The sequence below is a fragment of the Amphibalanus amphitrite genome, unplaced genomic scaffold, assembly GCF_019059575.1.
Source record: "Amphibalanus amphitrite isolate SeventyFive unplaced genomic scaffold, NRLGWU_Aamphi_draft 000450F_arrow, whole genome shotgun sequence".
NCBI classification, from domain to species: Eukaryota; Metazoa; Arthropoda; class Thecostraca; order Balanomorpha; family Balanidae; genus Amphibalanus; species Amphibalanus amphitrite.
In genome coordinates, this window is record NW_024881944.1 from 313,589 (window position 1) to 330,079 (window position 16,491).

General features: G+C 51.5%; 1 protein-coding gene across 8 annotated transcripts in view; it reads right to left on the reverse strand.

The window, feature by feature from the left end:
- LOC122391704 (protein numb-like) overlaps positions 1-16,491 on the reverse strand; it is a 76,482-nt gene that overhangs the window by 23,129 nt on the left and 36,862 nt on the right. Inside the window, exon 1 of one of the 8 annotated variants that reach the window (XM_043385898.1) lies at positions 16,272-16,411. The exons of 6 other annotated variants lie outside the window; for them this stretch is intronic. The gene's annotated coding sequence lies outside the window, so the exon portion shown is untranslated. Of the gene's footprint in view, positions 1-8,513; positions 8,651-16,271; positions 16,412-16,491 lie in introns of those variants that run through there. One more of the 8 variants, XM_043385897.1, reaches the window with a different exon arrangement.

Genomic DNA, 16,491 nt, shown 5'->3' on the forward strand with positions numbered 1-16,491 from the left:
GAATGTGCTTTGTAAGAGATTAATCAAGCAGCTTCGTTAACGTCATTACAACTGCGCCTGCAGCCTCAACAGCCCGCTAGAACTGGTTACATTGTTACAGCACCGGCTAACACCATGTTTGACAAGCTCAAACCGAGCCGAACCACGCGTTCCAGAAAACCTACCACGACAGCTTTTTCAGCTGCGGTCGTTTGGAGTCCAGACCGATGTCCTGAAATAGCTTAAATTGAGCGAGTGAATTGGAATTTATTTGCCTTTGGACAACGTGTCTCGAACACGCTCGTTAGCTTTTCCCTGAATCATCCAGCCAGAAATTCAGAGGAGCCTTTCTTAGACCGTTTTCCCGAGACACACAGACGGGTGCACTTCAAGGAACGGCTGAGATTCTTCAGCTGACTCAAGTGTAGCCGCCCATCTCACGGTCCAACAATGATTGTAACGCGGCATCATTTAGAGTCACCATTAGAGTGGAAACGCGCCAGAGGAGTACCCACGACAGAATACAGAATACGGCAACAGAACACAGCGGCACTGGAGGAAACACACTGACGAATGTTTCCTACAATACGACGATGAAAACATTCGGTAAGGAGCATCCCTAAAGGGATGCTCCTTACTCCTTAAAGGGAAGGGATACTGTGTCTGGCAGCTCCCGCTCTGCTCCGTTCCTAAGGGCGAGAACGAAAGTAGCATAACATTAAATTAAAAGCCAGAGGGCTTGGCAAAGACAGCCTGAAATCTGAATCACTTAGTGGTACAGGATGTATCAGCCATTTGTTGCTCGATGGCGCTAAACAATACCATTTCTTCCTTTCAGCGAGCTTCGCCCAATCTCGTTCACCCTTTTCAGCTTCCATGTGGCACGCGTTCCATCATAAATCCGGAGCTTCTATCATATCCCCCTACCCCCCCCCCCCCACGTCTTCCCTCCGGAATTCCAATCCATCAGGCATTGGACCCGCGGGTCGTCCAGATTATTGCTAGGAAGTGGCGCTAGGTCCCCGCCGGCTGTCTCTGCGCCTTCCCTGGGGCCAGTGATTGGGAGTGGATAACGCCCACCTCGGAGCGTCTCCAGACAGCGAACGTAGCCTGCTGTGTGATTACGGAGCAAGATGGTCTACAAACGGGAAGGGGTGAATGAGCTGCGAGCTGTTGAGCGTGCTCAAATGGGGTCATGATGTCTCATAAGAAAAGCATCAACTAGGAAAGAGACGGCCAAAATGCAAGGAATAAGAAGAAGAGGGGAAAGGAAGAAAAAGGATTGTAGCCTGACGGGGTGAAAATAAATAACACAGATACAAAATATAAATACCAGGTACAAAACGGCAGTTCATCTAGCCACGATAATCCTAGCCACGACAATCCATCTCCCCAGGTCGCGCTGACCGGATCCGGGAGCCGGCTGCATGGCCAGCGCTGCAGACGGCTGCTGATGAGCTCATCCCTTGATCCGTCACTGCACCGCCGGGCAGCCGGGACGCCCCAAATAGTCTCCAGCCGGCGGGCCGGGTCATTCCCGAACTGCGGTAGCTAGGGCGCCCGGACCCGGACCGGACTCGGAGCCGGAGCTGGCCCGGAGCTGTGGCCTCGGTGGCTATTCAATACTGCATCATCGACCGACCGACCGCCGGCCGGCCGGCTGAGCCGTGGTGGTCTGCCTGCCCAGCGTGGTCCGGTGACAGGCACTGTGCAGTGTGCACTGTGTCACGCAGAGACATGATTGGTCGCGGAACATGGGAGCGGGCACCCAGCAAGTAAAAGTGTCCCATGAGCTCCTCCAGAGGGGACGCCAGGTAAAGGATGACTTTCACGAATGGTTGGGGATGAAGAACGAGTTGTAACATTCTGAGAATCTTCATTAGGTGCGATGATAGTAATGTTTTCTGACAGCCCAGGGCCGAGGCAATAAACACAATATACCAATGACAAAAAAAATAACTTAGGTACTGCGAATACTGAGTAGTCACTAAGCCAGATATAATGCCGTTGAGTGTGGAACTTAAATCCAGTAAGGACTGGCTCAGGGCTCGATCCTCCCGCCAGTGCTGACGAAGAAAGATTGGATGAGTTGAGTGGGGAGCTAAGCGCCTGAGGCACAATCTCGAGCCCAGAGCCACTGCAGAGGGGCCGGACTAACCCGATTACACCAAGTGAGAGACGAGTTACCAGATAAACCAATCGTGAGGCTCGCCCCGTGCTAAACCGATCTATACAGAACCGAGTTCAACAGACCATAATGAAGCCTGATGGAATAACAGTAATGTGGTTAAATTTACAATGAGTTTAGACTGAAGCCAGCTTCGTGATTATAAATCCATGAAATCCATGTTCAGACAGAGCGTATTACCCAAGTTCATGGGCGTCTCCGCAGGCGTGCGAGACAACGCCTCCGAAACCCTTCCATTGTCCCAAGTTCGTCTCACTCACTATGCACAGGCAGCAGCTCTCACCGCTGTTTCAAGCTATCCAATCTCGAGAAGGTACAATAGCTACTCGGCGAACTTCCGAGCGTCCCCAGAGAAAGCCCATCGACCTCGGCAATCTCATGTCCGAGCCGATGACACTGCAATGCGGCGTACACAGCTAGTCGCCCAAAAGTTCACTTTGTCCAGATTGCAGAAGACTCTGAGAAGGTCGAAGTTTACATAATGGTGCCCGTGAAATGTCACGACATCATGGAGCTGAATTACGTCCCAGCGGAGGAAGTTAGGCTTTGATTGTTGTTGGTTCTATAAATCAAGGTGAGGATGGCGAAGTTGGAATGTATACCTCGCCACGTCTTCTGATGCGTTGGATAATGCAGGTGAAGTATTATATCGTAGGAGTTCTCAGCAAACATCGCATATCTTACGATTTACCATTTCAGATGAGCGTGAAAATGACAAAAGGCTTCCTGATACGAACTTGTACCATTACTCTAACCATAGATAACATGAATCTATGCTCGAACTTCATATTTTAACGTATTGTTCGAGATTTCAAACGACTTCAGCCTATGACAAAGAGACAAAGCCTTTGAACGGTCAGCCCCCTCAGCGATTCCGAGAATCTCGCGAGCCTGCGGCTCCATGGAATCATGCGCCAGTTCCAACCTATCACATGACTGCAGCTACCGGCTGTATGTATGATGGCGGGATGCAGGATTTGGCCACAGGTCAAGCACTGATGTAGCAGTGGACACCGTCGCTGCAAGGAACCATCCGAGGCAGTGACAGAGGCGACAATGACAGAGGTGACAGTGACATATGAACAGACGTGACGGTGACAGAATGTGACTGTCGGCATTGTCTGTCCGGCTGCAGGATGCCGGTGGTAGATATGTGCGGACAAGGGGAACTCGGGAAAATATTCTGAATATAGGCCTCAAGAGTTGAGTCAGTTCCGATGCCTTGAACTGGCGACGCACGATTTCCGCCATGGTAAGTACCAAGTCCCTGTCAGGCACCAGCCACGGACTCAGATACCATGTCTTGTCGGTCAGATGGACAATGAAAGTCTTAATCCGGTACAAAGACATGAACAGGGTCATTAAGTGGGTTCGATAACACAGACGATGACCTTGGGGTCGGTAGTAGAGTTCTGCACGGCTGCAATTTTCCACAGCCTAGCCGCCCCGCAGCCGTGGCTCCACAGCCACAGCCGCCCACAGCCGTGGCAAACTGTGGGCAGCCAGCCGTCAGCCGGCCGTGGATACTTTCAATGAAATGCAACCAAATAGTATATAATAGGTTGTTTTTAGTTGAAACATATAGCCAAAAGCACATTGCAATGGGCTATAGATTTTCAAGCTCATGAAGCATCATAGGTTAAGTGGTTGTGTATCTGGCTTTAGGCCGAAGGCCTGAAGCCTGATGCGCAACGCATGCCTACACAAGCCCTTGCAAGGGGTTAAGAAAGATGGGTAGGTACCTACATCAACAGAAAACATAAACAACGAACCAGAATAGAAGCACTAGCAGTGTGGACATCTAATGCCAAATCCTGAAGCATGGTTGTAGGACAGAACAACAGACCCTGATGCTTTTCATTATCAATGTTAGGTATGGAAAATGAAACTCAAGTTGATGGACTGTCAAACAGTGATTGTCTCAAGGCTATAGAACTCTGATTGTCTAGTAAAAACTCTTGCTTCTTTCTTACCTTGCATATTTTCTGGGGTGTGATATGCCAGACTTGAAGCAGCCTTCTGGGCAAGTCTCAAACTAATTTGATATGCAAGGCATCAAAACACTAGTGAGCATCCAAGAAAGAAAAACATTCTTCTATTTTGATTTTCCAAATAATGATCTTCGCTCAAATCCCCAAGGACGTGCGACAATTACCTCTTTTAATCAAAAATTTTACTTGAGTTTTTAATGACGTCAATAGCAAAGAAGTGGCAATAAATTGTTTTGTTTCACTATAAACAGCCATAAAAATTAAAATTAAGAAATAATAATGCTATACAGTCAAAAAATTGCTCTCAAATAAAGAGTAAGTATCAAATTTTTACATTTTCAGAAGAAGGCGTCATTTTATTAGTAAAGTCAACAGCTCGCGTAAGAAATATTGTGTTCAGGGTTTTCACCGTCATGTGAATTTTGTGTTCAGGGTTTTCACCATCATGTGAATTAACCGTAAGTAAGGTTCATGTTCACTATAATATAATTCCATTGGCTTCGTTGATCAGCATTTTCTGTTAGCGGTCACTCACACACCAGTTAGAACATAAAGCGCCAGTTTTATATTATGTAATTGGACTTGCCGAAAATCCAGAAATACATCTAAGAGTTATTTTAGATAATATTTTATGAAGCCTTTACCTGCCTTTACCTAGGCGTGATTTCTTTTTCTATTACCTGAAAGAATTATTTAACGCTCGTCTTCAATAGCTGTAAGGTGCTCTCCTAATGACCAGGTGAGATTGATTTGAGAGGGATGTGACAATGCAACATGCTGCATTTTCTGAAACTGTCAAGCTCTTGATGATGAAGGAACAATTGGTACCTATAATTAGTATTCTGTACCAGAGTGCAAACTCCCCTACAACAAATGGTAAAACCATTACAGGTTTTCAAAGGCTTTACCACTTTCAATGTTGCTGGGCATCCTTTGCATGATTTTTACAGGCTAGACTGCTTATCAGAATGTGAGATTAAGGATTTAAAATTTTATATTTGAGTACTTAAGATTGAGCTTGAAATCTCACAGCCGTGGCCACAGCCGTAGCCGTGTTCTTGGAGATATTTGCAGCCGCCCCGGCCCACAGCCGTGGGGCTGCAGCCAGCCGCGGCTGCAGCCGGCCGGTGCAGACCTCTAGTCGGTAGTCATCAGGTTAATCGATTAAAGGGACTATCCCACATTCTAAAATGTTGTTAAAACCAGTTAAATTGTGCCCGACTTTATAGATTGGATGACCAGGAACACGGTTCTGGCATTTATTTTTCATTAAACATCTTAGGCTTCCCATATTCCAAACACAAACTTTCAAATATGTGACGTCACAGCCCAAAATTACCTCCTTCCCCAGGCCACATTACTGCCATAAAGCTGATTCTTTTTACTCTGTAGGCACCACAACAAAGTTCAGACCAAGTTTTAAGCGATTTTTCAACGAACAAACCCATTTAAATCAGAATGACTAAACGAGGTGACGTCACACTAACGGTCGCTCCATGTTGAAGATAGGGCCTTGCACAAGGCCCATTTTCAAATGAAGGGAACGAATTTCTTCAACACCAAGAGGCCGCGGGGGTTGCAACCTGGATAGATAGTGGTTTCTGAACCTCGCCGCAAACTTGGCTATCTCAACTCAAACCCCATGTTAAAGGTGGGATAGTCCCTTTAACATCAAAACGCATGACTGTATTGTCCCAAGTTTCAGGATCTGTTAGACAGCGCAGCATCCTATAAAGTCCTAACGCAATATCCTAAGCCTGAACAATAAGAAAACGTACAAAGCGTACCGTTCCATCTCTAACGGTCTGAGAAGGTACAGACTACAGTCCCAGCCTCAAGGTCCCTCCTGCACCCGCAGTCCGCCACGCGTGAAGACCAGTAATGACCATATCAGCAGCTCGGGGCCGTGGTTCGGGCGGCACCGGAGCGTGCTATCCTCACGGACGGGGTGCCGCTCTCCCACGCAGTCTCCATGTTTACCAGCAGCGGCGGAACGGGTTTGTGACGACGGCAGAACGCCTTTGTTCGGCGGAGAGGATCGTAACTGCTGGGAGTGGCCGGAGGATGGGCACAGAGGAACTGAGAGCGTAGGTAGGCGGGAATGGAGGTGGTGGTTTGGTCAGAAAGGACGGTAATTTTCTTCGGTCAGTCAGACACCGCAGTGCCATGTGAGAAACTGAGCAAATGAAAATCCATTCAGCAAAATTAGGTAGATGGGTAAAATAAATATTCGATAATTAATTGAACGCCGCAATCATATCACACGCAACCTAGATGAAATAATTGGCTGAAAAAATAGAACTGACAAATCACCAAAACTAATAACCGGTTTGTTCTCCAAACTAGGTACGCTGTTCACCCGCACGGTTAGCAGTCATGAGCGTGCATGGTCTGATGGCACACAATGACTGTTACACAATTGCTCTCCCTTTCACTATCAACAGACTATTTGGTCATTTAGCAAGGAAAGTGAAATATGCTCTGAGTAGGTAACTTGTCGATGTCAGCGGTGCTTCCACTGTCCAAATGCAATACGCATGGTCAACGCAGGCGACGGCGCACAGTTGATTACATTTTCGCTCACAGATGGCAGCAGTAGTTGGCGCCTGAAGTTATGCTGTACCGCACTACCCACATTAGCAAAGTTCGGCTGGCTGACGTCAGTTCGTTATGTCAGGCTATGGAAAAGATAACTATTTCTTAAATTGAGGGTAGGTTATAGGTATCACAGCATCAATTTAATTTCAGTTGTTATAAGAAAGTTCACTCTCTTGAGCCATGATCAACAAGGCAATAGGCAGTACCTATCAATTCACACAGAATGTGTACATCGGATGCCCGTTCTGGGCATTCACGGAGTTTGTACAGTGGCGTGTTGGTACGTTTTAATCGCCCTTGGCCAATACAACGGTGATTTTCCGTCAGAACTACTGACTACTGTCTGTTCAACTTCAGCCCAGAACCTCAAGGCGCCTGATAGGTCTCAGCAACGCAGCCTGTTATCAACGAGTATGAGGCCTGAAAAGACGCTTAACTGCGAAGTTATAATAGCATGATAGCTTTGCCTTGGGTTGAAGCTCTTCGAATGCAATAAAGCCCCCGTCCGACTGACCTTTGAACCTATCAGACCGGTAGAATGCGGGCACAAATCGCCACTGATCCCGGTAGCCATTTCCCAAGGCGCGATAGACCTCTTGATGCTGCCGTGAACCCGCTGGCCCGGCGGCCGGGGGTCGTCAACGGCTATCAACGGATGCAGTATATACCGCACCGTATCAATGCTCACAGCAGTGGTCCTGCACTGCTACTGTTATACCTATAGAGGCCGATGTGAAGGTTAGACTCCTAGAGCCCTTAGTCTGCCTCTATTCGGTAGTGATCTAATGCGGTTTCTTGAGAATACAGCGACTCTGAATCTTCTACCGAATTTACTGGCTGAATTTCAGCTCGGGACATATGCAATATGCATTCCTAAGAATGACGATTAACACACGACTTTCAGAGCCAATCCCAGCACAATCTAATAATGCCAGTCTGCTCCCGTAGGTGGCCAGCCTCGTCTCCCCGTTGCCCGTTCCGCCCCTGATCTCGTCCCATCCGCCACCGTTGCCTGGCTGCGCCCCTGCTCAGGTGCTCAGTATATCGGGTTATCTGTGCACCGAAGCGGCGGCCGACAGCCTTCGTCGGGCGCGCTCCAGGGTGACCAAATTCAGATCAGTCCGCCGAGGTCACATCAGCGCCACCTGGTGACCGGCGTTCACCGTCAGGTGACGACTGGTGACTGACAATTGGTGACTGTCACGGTCGCCGCCGCCGCCTGAGCCGTTCTGGTTGACGGCTAACCGGGCCACTCACTGCACACGGTGGATATGAAATACGGCGGAGTGACGGGCGACGTCGTACTGCCTCAGGAATGCTCTGTGCAGGCATTCATAACTGATTCGTTCACGAGAACAGATCAATGCACAAACCAGCACTTCGGGCTTTTATTTTTCTTGGGCATTTCTTATCTTACCCATCAGAAAACAATGTCAGTGGCTGCTATTTCTAGCTGGGTTTCATTTGGTCATGGCTCATGCACCCAGCGCATGCGGCACAGGAAAGTGCCAAGCATGTGTGCAGGTGGTGAGCAAGCGTTGAAGGTGTACAGCCAGGTCGGTTCAAGCGGGAAAGTGGAAACACGGCACCTCACCACATTGACTGAACCTTCACACAAACATGTCGTTACCAACAACACTGTCATGTCGTAAGAAAAGACAGTGAAGCCACACACAGCTTTCAGAAAGCGATACCAGCAGTGGAAATGGCAGTCAGTGGACTCTCCACCCCTTCGGTACCCTCTGACAAATTCCTACCTGTCTGTTTTTCCTTGCAGTGGTCCTCAATCCGTCACCGACCGTCACGTCACAGTCGTCACACACTCTCCCCACGACCGGCGGCACCGTTCCCGACCACGCGGCGGCCGTCACAGCACTGCTGCGGCACCGCGGCCGCCGCTGGCCGTCCCCCTCCCCTCACCTCCCCTCCCCTGCCCTCCCCTCCCCCACTCGGCGACCGTTCCCCACGCAGCGAGGAACCACACCTGGCTACACCGACCGGGGGTTCTCAAACCTACAGTGGGGAATGAGGGTCAGCAGTGTAGTGCTTGGAGATACAAGGAAGGAAACTGGAAGAAGCAACACAAATCATCAACGTAAAGCAGTGTAGTTTACTTGTGAGAAAACTTACATTTCCACCAGATGCAGCGTGCAAGAAACCAAGTTCCGTCATCCAATTAAGTTGAGAGCTACTGGAAACTCTACCCGTGAAGTACTCCAACGGACCCGATCGTAATTTGACACGCCGCCATTTAAATGCCCTGGAGCGAAGACAGCGACAGACAGGGACGACAGACCTTCACGCCATCCCGAGAGGGGAGACGGACAGGTCACGTGACTGATTGTCGACGGGGGATGGGTCGGCGACGCTGAAGATTCGCCGCGGGCGGTCGGTCACGTGGTGAATCGATCGATTTGTGGGGGACGCAAGGGGGCGAGGTGGGGACCGGCGAATGGCGGTCCACCGAAGAATGCAGCTGGATTTTGTATAGAATCAGGAGATACACATTAACTGTGGATAAAAGACTGTAACTCACATTCAGCTCTCATTTGCTTCCTTTCAGTTGGCCCTGCACCTACGTTCACGCACACTTATGATTAGTGACGGGCAGAAGGGACACTTTTTCCCAGCCACTTCCCAGACAAGGAACAGCTCTCTGTGCGGGGCGTTCGCACCGACGTTCCCTTGTCACCATCTCATCACCACCGTCTGACCCCAGGGGCACCACTGATCAGCGACTCGCACGGGCTGACCCCAGGGGCACCACTGATGAACCGACGCTCACCATCCGCCGCCCGCACAAAGGACCCTAGTTAGACGCTCGCCCAGTCTATCCAACAAAGAGGACAATCGCTGGCGACGAGTCATACCACCAGGTTATTCACGGCGTAGCGCAGGTTATTCGCACCGTGCACCGCCAGTGCAGGTCCCTCCCCCAGATAATTAGTCCTGCCCGGGGGCGGGCGGACCGTTGGTCGTTCCCGGCGGCCGTCACGGAGTCTCGTCACGGCACCCAGAGCAGGCGGCGTGAGTCACGACACGGCCGTGAGTCACACGGGACCGATGATTGCCGCCCTCTCTCTCTCTCTCCCCTCTCTGCTGCGCACAATCGCACAGCTGTGACTCACCACCCATCTTACACCCTCGTCCCTCGCAAAGCCCACAATCCCCATCTGTCCTCCTGAGCTATAGCGCTATCCCGGCAGAACCGAGGAACACCCTCACAAACACACCCACGTCTGCGAACCACCTGTGGCAGTCAGCTGGCCGCAGACCGGTGACGTCATAATAGCGTCATCAGCGAGTGTCTGATGTCGGCACAAGGCCAGCCACCCCTGCACGCCTCACGTGCAGCGCAGATGTGGAGACAGCGCCCCCACATAGGCCGGCTCGCCAATGGGCGTCGTTAGGGTCCAGCGACGCTTACGTAGCAACGAACAAGGTATGGTAACAAAGCAGAGAACATGGTAAGGAAGGTAAGAAACTACAGGATCTACCTACAGCGTGAACACATGCAGAAGCAGCGGGAGTGGCCGTACGGACATTCCAATTCACAACCTCTTTCGTTTTCCTTTGCCGTTTGTCCGCATTTATCGCTCATAACCGGCATGGTTATAGAGCAGAGTGTAGCACAGCTGTAGCGGCTACAGCGTTGGACCCTGTTTTGGCTTCTGAAAGGGCATCAGCCACTTCATGAAATTATAACAGTCGCAGACGGGGAAAGAGGCAGAATACGAGCGAAATCGTGAGAGGGAGCTGGAGACGAGAGTCATGAAACGTGATACCCAGTCGAAGCCATGAGCATGAGCTGGAGACCAAAGTTGTGAATCGCGCCGGATGGTCGGTGGCTGTTGGGCCCTGTCACCTTCTTCCCATCCGTGCGGCATCGGTCACTGCCCCCACTGCCCACTGGAGTTACTGTCCGACTGCCTGGAGACTTTTCCCGTGCGGACTGTCCCAGACTCTCCCAGATTGTCCACGGGTCGTGACAAGCCTGGGATCGTCGTGTGAAATCGGCCCCGACCAGTTGTCACCGACCGATAAGAGTTCGGTAACGGCGATCGGCCAAAATGACCAGCCGATGACCGGTGAGCAGATAGTGGTCTTCCGGTGACCGTCCAGTGACCGTCCAGTGACCGTCCGGGGAGCATCTACATGATCTATTATAACGTCCACGGAATTAGGGGGGGGGGGAGAGCTACCGACAAAAGAAACGCAGAGTGAAGTCACTTCCAGTTCAGTATGGAACCAATTCTTGGTCATAATGAGATGCAATGCCTCCGATCTCATTATTAACCATGTTGGGTACGACAGCCGCTTTCACGAGTGTGGCTCGTTCTGAAGTTTCGTACTGTGACTCACTTCGCCACAGATATGCCGGCGTGCATCACAAGTAATGACGTCATCGACAGCACTCGGCAAGAAGCTAACATGCATGGCGACAATCGCTGGATATTTCGTCATTCGCTGTCCGCAAAGTTAGCACATTGGCTTCTGGAACACCCAGCTTATTCCCAGCATGCATCTCCAGTAACGACAAACCTACGTCACTTCGTGCACACTGGTTGCAACAGCTTCAAAGCAGAACATGACATGGTGTGCAGCACAGCTGCTTTTGATGATTAGGGTACAAATTCCACTCATCAAAAACGCCTCATTCCGGGCTCCGGCCGAGTTAGAGGGGCCGGCCGTGCCCCTCTTATACCACCCACAGCGCAATGGCAGCCGTCTGACACTTCCAAACAGCAGCTGGGAGAGCAGCTGTTGAATTTCACAGAGCCTCAGCCGACCGACCCAATGCAGCCACTCAACAGTTACGCATAACACACCGCGGTTGGTGGGGTGAGGAGGAAGGAGGGGTGACTCACACAAACACACGTCGACACTGCTGACATGGGCCGCACGTGCCCCTGTCACCGGCAGCAGCACGTGCGAGAGGAACGACACAGCACGTACGCAAACATACGTGTTATGCCGTGTTATGCCGACAGGACGAGGGGCTCGGAAAACGGAGGCAACAAGTAAATACACAGCTCATGACAATCATCATGCCATGCAGAGTGTGTGGCTGCACGCCGCATGGTCGGTTGACTCTTCCCCTACCTTTTCAGGATTAGGTAGTCAGCAGCGCCTTTGTTCACATTTGTGCTTCAAGAAGAAGCAACTTCGTTCACTGTGTGCTAACATTGAAATGAATCATTAACCCGCAGTTGGTTAAGTGAGCCATGGTCAGGTAAATGCTCCCAACTATGAAGGCAAGCGAAAATGAATCAAGAGCCTCGCTATTACAAAGCCGGCAAAATTAAACCATTCGTAGTTTCTCAGGGTAGTAATATCAAGCCTAGCGTGGCTGGAAGCCTGGAAATGATTTATGAGCCGTGTTACGACGTGCAACTCGTCCGCACCAGCGCAGCCGAGGAAGTGAGAGCTACGAGGTCATTTCAGGTCCGGACGGCCGTCCAGCGCCTGAGTTACTGGGCCTGGAGGTCGCGGTCATAGCGCCATGGTCACCGACATGTAGAACACATGGATCACGCGCTGCACCGTGTCAGCAGTATGACACAAGGCCCGAAATGGGAGGCTAAATGGGTCCCCAATGCACCGTTCGAGAAGTATTGAAATTCACCGGTCGTTTATGCAATGCACGATACCGGCCAGCCCCCGGTTTACATTTGCATAACTTTTGCAAGCTTGCGTAACGTGTTGCTGGCAGGTTGCACAACAACTCCGAAGGAAAATAAACTTGTGGATGTTCTACAACGCTCCAATGCGCCGGTACAAATTAGAATGAAGTTATTGAAATGCCGTGCACTGATGTACGACATAGAACTTACACAAAACACGCAACTTCTAATTCTATCACGCAGCACAATGTTCCGCGCAAAATAACTCCCACACAACATCGATTTGTCATTTCCGCTAACCATTCCTGCAGTGTCATCCAACGAATAATACGACCACCGTCCACATTTCAAACCGTTCTACTTTACCACCCTCCTGGCATGTCCCGGCCCCGCTAACCCCCCCCCCCCCCCCCGTGCCATCCTGCCCTGTCACCCAGCGTCTGCCACCATGGCCCTTCGGTCCGGTGAGTGACCTTCGTTCGCACGGACGCGCTCCCACGCTCCCGACTGTAATAGCAGGTGCCCGGTGGCCCCAAATTACGCCAACAGTGGCCCGGCCGACCCGGGGGCGCCGGAGCACACGGGAGCACACGGGAGCCGGAGCCGAGCACACGGGAGCTACCGCGGAGCGCGAGGACGGAGCGGTGGCCGCAGTGGGCGGAGGTGAGGTCAGGTGGGCTTGGGAACCGTCCAGCCGACGGTCCGTACCCGCATTCCATTGACCACTGTACCAGACAACGGACAGAAGACAGACAGCAATGGGAGGCCGCCAGACAGCAGACAGCAGACAGTGGAAATTGGACAATAGTCAGCACCACAGCGCGCACAAGCCCGGCGCTCCCCGCGACCCTCACGATGAGACGATAGGTGTCGCTGCCGTCAGCCGGCTAGCCCTCAGCTGAGCAGAGCCGCGACTCACCGGACGGCAGAGACGCTCTCGGAAGGCCAATGACCTCATTGAGCGCTCTCGCTGACCCCAGCGAACCAGCGGCATCTCGCAGGCAGAGACTGGGGTCACGAACAAGGGTCGTGCCGACCTGGAGATAGGTTCAACAAGCGACAGAGCGGGAGCAATTTGTCGCTAATGCTCGGTTACGACCAGCCATGCCCGTGTGAATGCTCGCGGAGGTTTCACAAAACGCCAGCTGGTAGCTGAATCACCGCGAGTGTCGCCGGGCACGTAGCAAACGGAACCGCAGTGGTATTTACGAGACCGCCGCGCCGGTCCGAGTTTGGGATGAAGGACCTCGCCGGGGAGTTCCGAGTTTTTCTTTTATGGCAGCCGTTTCTCAAGTTTCCTTTTTTGTCCGCCACGAGGCTACGAAGAGCATCTCACCAGTGAATGGAGGCGGCTGACGGGTGGTGCTGCCTCAAAGGCCGAGTGCGCGCTCCACTCACGGCCCGGCAGGCTCAGCCGTCGTGCAAGAAAGGAGCTTTCACAGCCACCCGAGGAGTGATGGAGATTGGAACGGCGTGTTTGTTGAGGAAGCTCGTAAAAACGGCAGTTGTCCCAGAGGCGGAGCGTTCGCATACGACGAGCGATGAGGGTTCTCCGTGAGTCATCAGCGTCATTAACGCAACCGTATTCTCATTAGTGTGCAGAGAAGCAAGACCTGTATACAAAAGACAAGGCAAGAGTTGTGTGAGAGACACCAAGATGCCTTGCGCCGGACAACAGCGAGGAGTGTCGCTCTCTCAGGGTTCCGCAGACGAGGATTTATAGCTTTTTGCCGCCGGTTATACCGGGCTGGATTTCACAAGAGCCGCCACCATCGCTCCATAGCAGACTGCCAATCGGCCTCGGTGAAAGGAGCCCTGCCGCGATTGCAAAGAAATCACGTCATCGCCGGAAACGATCTGCCAGCGCCGCCTTGCAGCTGCATTGTGGATGTATGCGATAGCTGTATCGTATTCGTGGCCCGTGGGACAACCGTTATCTTCCCAATCAACTATCCTCACACCGCAAAAATACATACCGATCTCAGTGATGGATGAGGCAATATAAAAGTAACCGACGAGCGGAAGCCTCGGATGCAATGCGATCTAGATCTTTCATTTCTCAATGTATAAGAGTAATCTCTTTTTCTGTCTCCTTGAGACCACATTAGCTGCAACTCCATCAAGTCCGTAGAACCTGGACACCTCAACACCTACAGCAATCGAGTAAGATCCACAATGCCTACATCGAACGTGTCCGGCATAGTTGCAGCGCGGTCGGGCACGTGGCCAAAGGAATGTTTGTCCCCAGCGAGGCCAGTGCTGTGTTCGCGGGCTGTTGTGTACTCGTCGAGCCTCGTTGCTAGGTAACGACTAACGGACGCCAGTCGTCGATGGAATAGCGACCGGCGTCGTCCGACCAGCCTGAAATTGGCTCTGACAGGATCTGTAGCCGCAGACTATGGGATCAACGGACTCGACTCTAATGTGATCGAGGATAGATGCAAGGGAATCTGGCGCGTTAGTGTACCGAAAAATAACCCATTTTCTATCAGAATCACCTTGGAGGGAGCGTATGAATGAGTGATTCTATTACAAAATAATGCTCACAGGTAATGATCCATAAAATGCGTTGAGTTACAAATGGGCTGTCAGCCTTCGAGGAGCTCATTTCTCCTCTTCTCATGTTGTCAGGTTTCCGCATTCCAGTCATTCGGCGATCTCGAACGTCTACCGGCATCGAATCCTATCATATTCGATGCGTCACATAACACAAAAACAAATACAAATAATACCTAAAAAAGTGGACCGCAGTGCCATTCGAAACTACATAGCTAATAAAGGATTCGAAAGAGCAGCAAAAAAAAAACGCAAACCGATCATGTTAGCGACTCTCCGGCCGTGGTTGGGCAGACCCCAGAACGGCCAGACTCGTCACAACTGACATGTCGGGACGGGGCGGGCGGCATTGACAGGTCGGTAGTTGGCGGCGTACGGAATTGGCAGCTGAGTGACAGGCCGAACTGCTCCACTGGCAGAGAAGATCTGATGACGCTAAATGTGCTCAACTAGATGATACTTAATGGAGTACTGACGTTCGCCAGTTGATTTTTTTTTTTTACCCACCACACGACTCGAGAAAGAGAACAGAAAAGAAGCTAAAAAAGTCGGGGCAGTTTTTTTTATTCAGGCCTCCCTCCAACGGGCTCTAATGTTGTGCCAATTATAGGAGGGCTCCACCTCCTCCCGGCCACCATACCCCACCCCCCAGGCTACGGCTGAAGTGGGAGCCTACCCCACACCTGGTGACACAGCCGGGGACGACGCCCGCGGAACGGGCGGAACCGGGAATCGAACCCGAATCCGGCACCGCCCGCACCGCGGGTCGACGCCTTAACCGACTGCGCCACCAGGGCCGCAGTCGGTTAACTGAAACCAGTTGACTGACCAGTTGACTGAAACTATACCAAAAAGTATAAAACATAAATGCATAAAACCTGACAAATGTTGGCGTGAGTAACATGCGAAATAAATATCTACAAACTGATGGATGTTAGAAGGTGACAGACCGATACGCATATAAGTGAAAAGACTTGTAGGGTAACCAAGTTCTGAGTAATCGGTAGGGACTGCCGTGAATAGTGTCAACACCTGTCTCGAGAACTAACTGAAACATGTGCCGTGTTCCACACAGCTGTGATCGCAGCCGTCTCCAAGGTCTCCCCACCTACAAATGTTACCGTCGCCACATCCACACTTATACCCGACAATAACAGAGTTTCGATACGTTTGCCAGCCCAGCAGGTCATTATGTCAGGCGTGAATGACGTCGGCTGACGGCACTAATCCCATGCATTGCGCTGTGACGGCAGCCTATCCCAATCACCAGCAATAGCATTTCATAGAAAGGTTGGCACAACTTCCCCGAGCGAAAACACTTAACGTCCAACGCACCTCGTAAAATTGCAATATCCAGCAGTTCCAATGCGCGTCGATGGACTGTATGCCTACGGTTTTGGTCCTTCTTCAACACAGCACATTCTACCGACCCACGCCCCACACACGCACACCCTCACCGCCAGCCGGTCTCGCTCCGACTGGTCCAACACCGCCTCCCGTCGACGGCCGACGCGACCGACGCGCGTCGCCGCCGACGAACTGGGCGGGTTTGCGC